Here is a 7,842-nt window from a genome sequence, read left to right on the forward strand (position 1 = left end):
TTACTTCTTTCAGTAAAAAAGTACTCCAGTTGATATCCAGTAAAATGACTTAGTCCCAGGCCTGATATCACAGATTGGAATTACTCCGAGACTCACCCTGGGTTTCATTTCTTTGGGAAGTCTTTATAATGTCATACCTTCTCTGTTATCTGCAGCAGTATTTCAAGCACAGATGTACTCCCTCTTCACATATGACAGTGTTAGGCTATTCCCAATCCTGATGGCTCAGGAAAAACCCTATATTTTTTCCTGTGAAGAAAGTCCACTCTTTGCCTGTGTTTTAATCACCCTGTTCATTTTGTCTCTTATGTCCATATTAAATTTATACTCCAAAACCAAATGGGTGGTTTGAGACAGTATTTTTCAATCAACAGCTCTTATTGTTGTAGGTGAAGCTGAGTGATAGGTTAAAGAGGACATAAAGGCACCAAATTCTGTAGCCTTCAGTAGCTGAGTTAGCTTGGGTTGAAGTTAATGGCTCCAAGTGCCTCGAGGTGACTGAGTTGCAGAACTTGAGTGCAAATATTTCTTCCTTGTACCTTTGCCAAGAGATCCAGTTCCCCTCAAGATTGGAGGAAACAGCTATTAAATAACACAGTGGATGATTAGGGAATGTTAGTCTGAACAGGAGCTAAGTCTCCAGGCGTTGTGACTATTGAGGGCTGAGTACAAAGCTATTATACTCTGGCCCAATACTGTTTCCTCTTCTGTGCGTACTCAGATGTGTATCCTGTGGAAGCAGAGACTTCCCTGCCATCTTAAGCTCTAGCAGGAATTAAGGTAGGGAAATGCTGAGAGAGCTGAAGTTCCAAGGACTCTGTTGTACTCCTCTTGTAACCATCATCACGTGCCTTTTCTTCCAGCACACTACAGAACACACTAGAGTGCATCTAGTGTGAGCCATCCCAAAGCATGTATGCTGTAAATTAGAAAACAGCTATTATGGAAAGCTGCAGAAGGGACACATGAAGGCAGAGGATCACGCTTCCTTATGGGAATTTTCCAGGTAGCTCAAAGAAGGAATTGGACTTCAGATGTTTGAACCCAAGGAAGAATTAACCAAAAATATCTGCAGTATTTCCAGTAACAGGATAGCAGAGAGCAACACAGCACAGCAGAAATGTCACAGACCAGATAGCTAGTGTCATTCTGGCCAGGAGACAAAAGGTTGCCTTCCTGGAACCAAGAGGAAGGAAGCAGGCATTCGAGCAGGTGACAAGCTCTTGGTGAGCAGACTTGATGCCTGAGAGGCTGCCTCATCTGCATGGGTTTGTTTTTTTTTTCTTTTAAGCTTTTATTGATAAATATTTTTTAATTTATCATCTACTCAAAATGTTATAAGCACTTTGATTTTCACTTTATCTTGCCCTGGATTAATAGGGATTCAGAGGGAAATGAATAACAAATAATTGCTTAAACAGGGAGCACTAGACAACAGCTGTATGTATCTGTTAGAAGAGCACTGGTCTGAGAAGCACAAATGGATTCAGAGAAAGACCTAATCTTCAGAGAAGGGGAGAGATGACACCGATTTTTTTGTTTGGATTATATGTTGTAGCTTGCAGAATAATTTTTACCCCTCTGTACTATTATCAAAATGTAGTTTTCCTTCAAAAAGCTGTACTTGGCTTATGCCCACATTCAGAATCTTTTCTGTGTCGTGCCACAGAAGGTTGCCAGGCCCTCTCTGAGCCTAGCTTGAGACATAGCTACAGCATCTGCTGTAGGAGGTGGGTCTCTACTGCATTTTCAGGAAGGATGTCCTCAGACTGGTAACAGTCTAGCTATGACAGGCTGGCAGGCACAGTAGGATGCCAAATGCACTTCAGAAACATGAGAAATTAAACCCACACCGTGCCCTCTCCTGCTGTTATGAGAATGGCTCTGTACTGCTTTCTGTGTCGTCACTGCTAGCTTGATACCAAAAACTGAGCCAGATTGTTTAAATCTAGTTCAAGTATTTGTGCATAACATAGCAATGCAGAAGTATCCAGGAACTCTCATTACATTGAACAGACAAGCTATTTTATATTTTTAGTGGAAAGGAAAAAACCAACAACCCCGCAGTCTAAAAAATATTTACATAGGACATTGCAATTATTGTTCAGAATTAATGAGTTTTATCCCTCCTTTTGGCTTAAAGAACACAAAATCCCAATGAAAGGAAACAGATGTAGTTGTTTTAAGCATTTCCAAAGGAAACTGCAGTAAAGTCTGAAACATCATTGTATAAAAGCCTTGTGTGTCATGGAGATGTTCTGATATTGTTTTCATTTGCCAGCTGTGTGTAAAGAGGGAGTTATGTCTGTGGCCAATAGATCTTCCCACATCAGAGCAGTAACAACAACAAAGCAACGGAAATATTAGGAAAACACTAACTTTACCTTCAAATACACTTGATTTTCCTAAACGAGAAACGTGGATTAGGAATCAGTTCAAAGAAAAATGGCCAGAATTTATAACACTCTACTGAAAAAGACAATAAAAGGAAGAAAGAGCATTAATAAAATAAAACAGTCTAAAGGGAGTTTGGCCAACAAATAAGATATCAGAATGTTACCTCCTGGCTCTCCTTGTTAGCTATTGCTTGTCAGTCTCTATCCTCTAAGAAAAATACCAGCACTTTCAGCTGATCTGAAGAGATATGGCATAATAAACTAGCAAAGAATTTCTGGGACTGCAGATGAAGGGATTCAAGTCCAGCTCCTGCCTCTGCCTTTACTATTGGTTTTAAATGTTATTATCTGTGTTATGGTAACACCTAGAAAACTCAGTGTACCAGGCATCTCTACAGCAGACCCATAAAACTACAGTCTTTGCCCTGGAAACACCTGCAGCCTGGTGATAGAAGCTTCCTGTGCTTTGGTCTTTCTATCAGTCAGATGGGGAACTTCTGTTTGACCAGGACGTCTGTATGACTCAACTGTGGGTTTCCGATTGATGTTCTTTTTCACCTACTGACCACTGTGCTGGAAAAACAACTGTTTGAACATGGCAATCCACTGATCACAGGTCTAGTTTTGCATTCAACACTACACATTGCAGGGATATGTTCAGGCCTTACTACATACAGAGTCCAAGCTAGTGAACACGTTGGGAAATAAATCAAACCAACACATCCAAGGGATAAAACTTCTTAAAGTGCCTTTGAACCACATGATTGTATGATAGCATGACACTTTAAATTACTGACTGCACTTGTTTCATCTGGGATAATGTTAATTTTCTTCCTAATAGTTGGTACAGTGCTGTGTTTTGGATTTAGTATGAGAATAATGTTGATAACACACTGATGTTCTGGTCGCTGTTAAGAAGTGCTTACCATAAATCAAGGTCTTTTCAGTGTCTCATGCTCTGCCAGTGAAGCAGGTGCACAAGAAGCTGGGGGGGGGAACTAAACTGACCAAAGGAATATTCTATACCATAGAATGTCCTGCTTAGTGTATAAACTGGGGGAAGTTGGCTGTGGGCTGCTGATCACTGCTTGGGGACAGACTGGGTATCAGCGAGCAGGTGGTGAGCAGCTGTATTATGCATCACTTGTTTTGCTTGGATTTTATTCCCCCTCTCTCCCCTTACAATTATTATTATTTATTTTGTTTGAACTGTTAAACTGTTCTTATCTCAACCCAGGAGATTTATCTTTTCTTTCTGATTCTTCTCCTCACTGGCTGGGGTTAAACCATGACATTGATGTTTTCAACTGGGAATGCAGTGGAAGTGACAAAATATCTTCTGTGAACTAAAAAAATATAATGCACAACTAACATAAAATAATGGCTAAGATCTGCAGTGGAAAAGACAGTAGTTACCTGTGAAAATCCTGTCTTTGGTTTGTGTTTTTTTAATGTATTTCTCTGACAGTGTCTTTCCAGTTAAATCATGAGATTTACAAAACCCCTTAACCCTAAAAACCTAAAAAAAATTTTAAAAAGCCCTAGTACCCTAATAAATGAGTACATAGGAAGAAACTTCTGGTGACCCAACAGAAAGAAAATATCAGAGAACAATAAACCTTTCAGGAGAAAATATTTCAGCAAGTACGTATCCTGTTCAGTGAATACCATCTACAGTGTTAATAAAATACAGGAAGGCTGTCAGAGCTCACTTGCTGGACAAAAGCTCTAGAAAAGGGAACTTTTATTTTTCCACCAACAGAGGATCCTGTTTTCCATAGAATCAAGAAAACATGGGTCAGTTTACCAACAAGGGCCTCCTCCCTGCATAAAGGAGCTACAGGGAGAGATTCTACACAAGAGCAGTTACACAAACCAAAACCCACAAGTGGATTTGTGGTAGCTTATGCCATATCTGCACAATGTTTGCCATCCTTCACCGGTTCTGCTGTGCTGAAATTCATCCATCATCAAGGGCCTCTGGTCCTGCCTCAAGGATGTGCTGCTGAGAACAAGACACTGATGACAGAAGCTGCAGGTAGCAGAGGCTTGGAGTAATGAGCCTGTGCAGAAAGGCTCTTCACAGCCCTGTTTTGACAATGTGTGTGTGTTTTTTGGAAGGGGGGAGGATGCCAGAATACAGATAGAGAACAAAGGTACAGGGTAAGAGTTGTCCTACATCCATGGTCAAATTTTTTCAAAACCGTAAAATAAACAGGGGTCAACCTGTATTTGTGATCTTATTCTGCAAAAGCAGCATTTATTCCGTTCTTTCCCTTTTCCAGCCTTCAAGACTGTTAATTCCAATTCTAGACCAAGCTCCAATGCATCTTGTATTTTGTATCTGCAACTTAGTACATGCCACCTTAACATCTTTTATAACCTTTTACCTGTAGCTTGCAGGTATTTTGGATCTATACCTGCATGTTTTCAACAACATTGCCACACAGTTGTACCCACAAAGACATCAGAATATTCACCTCTACAACCAGCTCCACCTTTCCCATTTTAAACTTTTGTATCTTGAGAACAGCAGGCATCCATCCCAGCCCAGCTCATATGATACTATTCTGGTGATTTGCAACCTAATTAGGATGCACAATTCCATCTTAACAGCATCAGAGAACTGCTGCACTTCAGTGGAGTTATCAGCAGAAGCTCTGCAGAGCTGAGAACTTGCTTCTGGAGGAAGGCAATTAATTTTCAAATTAGTAACTTGTACACATATTTTCTCCTTCCTCCCTCCAGTTTTAATTGAACAAAGTGTTTGAAAGGAACTCCAGAAGAAACTTCTTCGGTTAAGACACCAGAGCCAAGTTCTTTCCCTGCTGTGGACTTTCCAGGAGAAATTTGGCAAACTTTGTAAACATCCCTCTTCACTCTCAGTAAAATTTAGAAAGTGAGAAGGCTATAGTGAGGATAAATCAACTAACAACTGCTCCTAGGTATCATGGGATTGAAACCACATAAATTCACAGAAAGCTAAAAATCTGGAGGCTGGAAAAAAGTAAGTAGACTATAATAAGAGAAAGTGTCTTACTACTGTCCCACCAACGTGCCTCATTAGTATGGATTACAAGAGAATATTCAGAAATGAGAGGATAATTTGTCCCCAGGCCCATTAAATTCTTGGCCCCTGTTTAGTAGAAGTGTCCAGGGAGGCCATGTCCTTTTCTTTTTTTCTTTTGATGGAAAATGTTCCTTGGGATGCATAACCTTAAGACGAGTTATGAACTTCACACAGTTCACAAATAATCCTGCAAACTGAAACAGCTTGATCTCTACCACTTCGGTCCAAAGTCACCTAGGGACTGTTCCCTTGGTTGAAGTCTTTGATCAGTCTTATTTATGTGACATAAGTTTGTAAGCAGACTCTAAGATTAATGGAAAACAGAGAGATGTTCCAGCAAAGACCTTGGAGGGATGACCCAGAATCTACACAGAAATAAGGCATTAGAAACCTGCCCTCCTAAATACAGTCCAATGCATGAACTGGGCTGAGAATGCAGCTGAACGGTTTTGTTTGGCTAGGCACAAGTACAGTCTGTATATAGAAACTGTGAGATATATAAGACAAACAAGAGTGCTAGAACCCTGTTCTACTTGTTCACATAAGCCCCAAAGAACAGACTTTGGTAAATCAAGGGGAATGGGCTATTTCTAGCATAGTGATAACAGCACTCTCTTACAGTGCTTTTTAATCAGCTTAACAAGCTTTCAAGTTTTATTTTTTAACATTCAAATTTAACCTTCTATCAAATTTATTTAGTTTAAAAATGAAGGCTGATCTCATTTCCACCAAGTGAATTCCCAGTTGTTATTTACAACAAATAATTCTGACGTTATCCTTCCAGATGCATGTTAAAGGCCAGAGAAAAATATGTATGGCAGTCTGTCATACTCTGATCCTGTATCTCATTTCCCTTTTTGCTTACTAGGCAGACTTTCTTTTCAAAGAAGGCTGCTGCAAGCATTTTTTAACAGATAGAAAGCAATTTTCTTTGCCTGTGGCCTCTGGAAGAATTTCAGACCTTAGTGGCACAGCTCTGGGAGAAGTGTCTTGCTTGTTGCTTGAATTTTCTTCTTCACTGGTCAGCATTTGCCTGTCAAACACAGCATTGTAAGGGCAGTCAGCTGCCATTCAAAGTAGTGCTGAATGAAGAGTCCAGCCAAGCTGCAGCTGTACAGGACACAGCACCAGCATCCAGGCAGAGATTTGGGCTTACTGTGTTGATAGACTGGAAGTGACAAGGGCCAAGAAGAGAAAACTGTCGTGAGGCAGCAAAGAAACACACTTGCCCTTAAGTGACTTTCCTCGGATAGAAGACAGGTTTAAAAGACTGTTTCCTTTTCATTTTCATTTTTCTTATCTTATTGTACTGTTCTTCTGAAAGATGGCAAAGCTGTTAATGTCCTCAAAAATGAGAGCCAAATATCTATACCTTCCAAAAGTCTCTGACATTACCAGATTAGCACTGGGCAGATGCCTGTAAGGAAAACAGTTAATTGTGCGTTGTACACACTTGTACCTAATCCCTCACAGAAAGGCACAACAGTTGTATGCATATATACAGCCAGGCACATCCAAGGAACACAAGATCTTGATGTCTGCTTCTAATGTGTACAGGAGGGATATTCGTGTAAGAAACCTGAATGACATGCAATCCCACTATGAAACCCTAATATGACTTAAACCTACCTACAGTGGTCGAATTTCAAAGTTGTGCAATAGGTGAGCAAAATGTGAGCACACCACTTAAACCAACTCCTTAAAATATTATGTGCACTTAAGGCTTGTAAGGACTGCATAAACCCCATTTTGGCATAAAAGTCATTTCACATCTGGAGAGAGCAGAATATGTGATTCAATCTGTTCACAGCTACAGGGGATAAAATGTATATGAAGGTTGTCTTTGAAGATTGAAAGGCTGCTAAGAGTGAACTCTTTTCATTATCTATGCTAAGTATCTCTGCATCAGTATCTTTCCTGAGAAACATATCTATCAATTAGTTCAGCTAGAATTTGGCTTTGAGCACGTACACTGATTCCACCAGGTACTGTCATGATAAAACATTCAAGCATTGCCAAGTATAAGCATGTCACATCTATCCTACTCTCAGGACTTTCTAACTGGAAACTAATAGGTCCATAAAATCCCAGCTGCCACAGACAGAGGAGAAAGGGGGATGCTGTTCAATGTCTCTTCCAGGGGAATCAAATAGAGCTACTAAAATTACAAGTTCAAAATAAATCAAAGAAGGTAATTGTTATCACACCAGCTAGATGAGCTGTGGAATGCCTCTTTAGAAGATACTATAGAAGCTGAAATTTTAAATGGGTGTGAAGGAAGATTGGACATGTAAGAAAAACCAACCAAGGTTTATGAAATATAAAAAGTAAACTCTGCTTAGAAAGTCTTCATAACAGAAGTGTTGGGAAGATAGA

Source organism: Corvus kubaryi, unplaced genomic scaffold, assembly GCF_017639235.1.
Source record: "Corvus kubaryi isolate FWS band 111438036 unplaced genomic scaffold, C.kubaryi_AGA036_p1.0 132, whole genome shotgun sequence".
Classification (NCBI taxonomy): domain Eukaryota; kingdom Metazoa; phylum Chordata; class Aves; order Passeriformes; family Corvidae; genus Corvus; species Corvus kubaryi.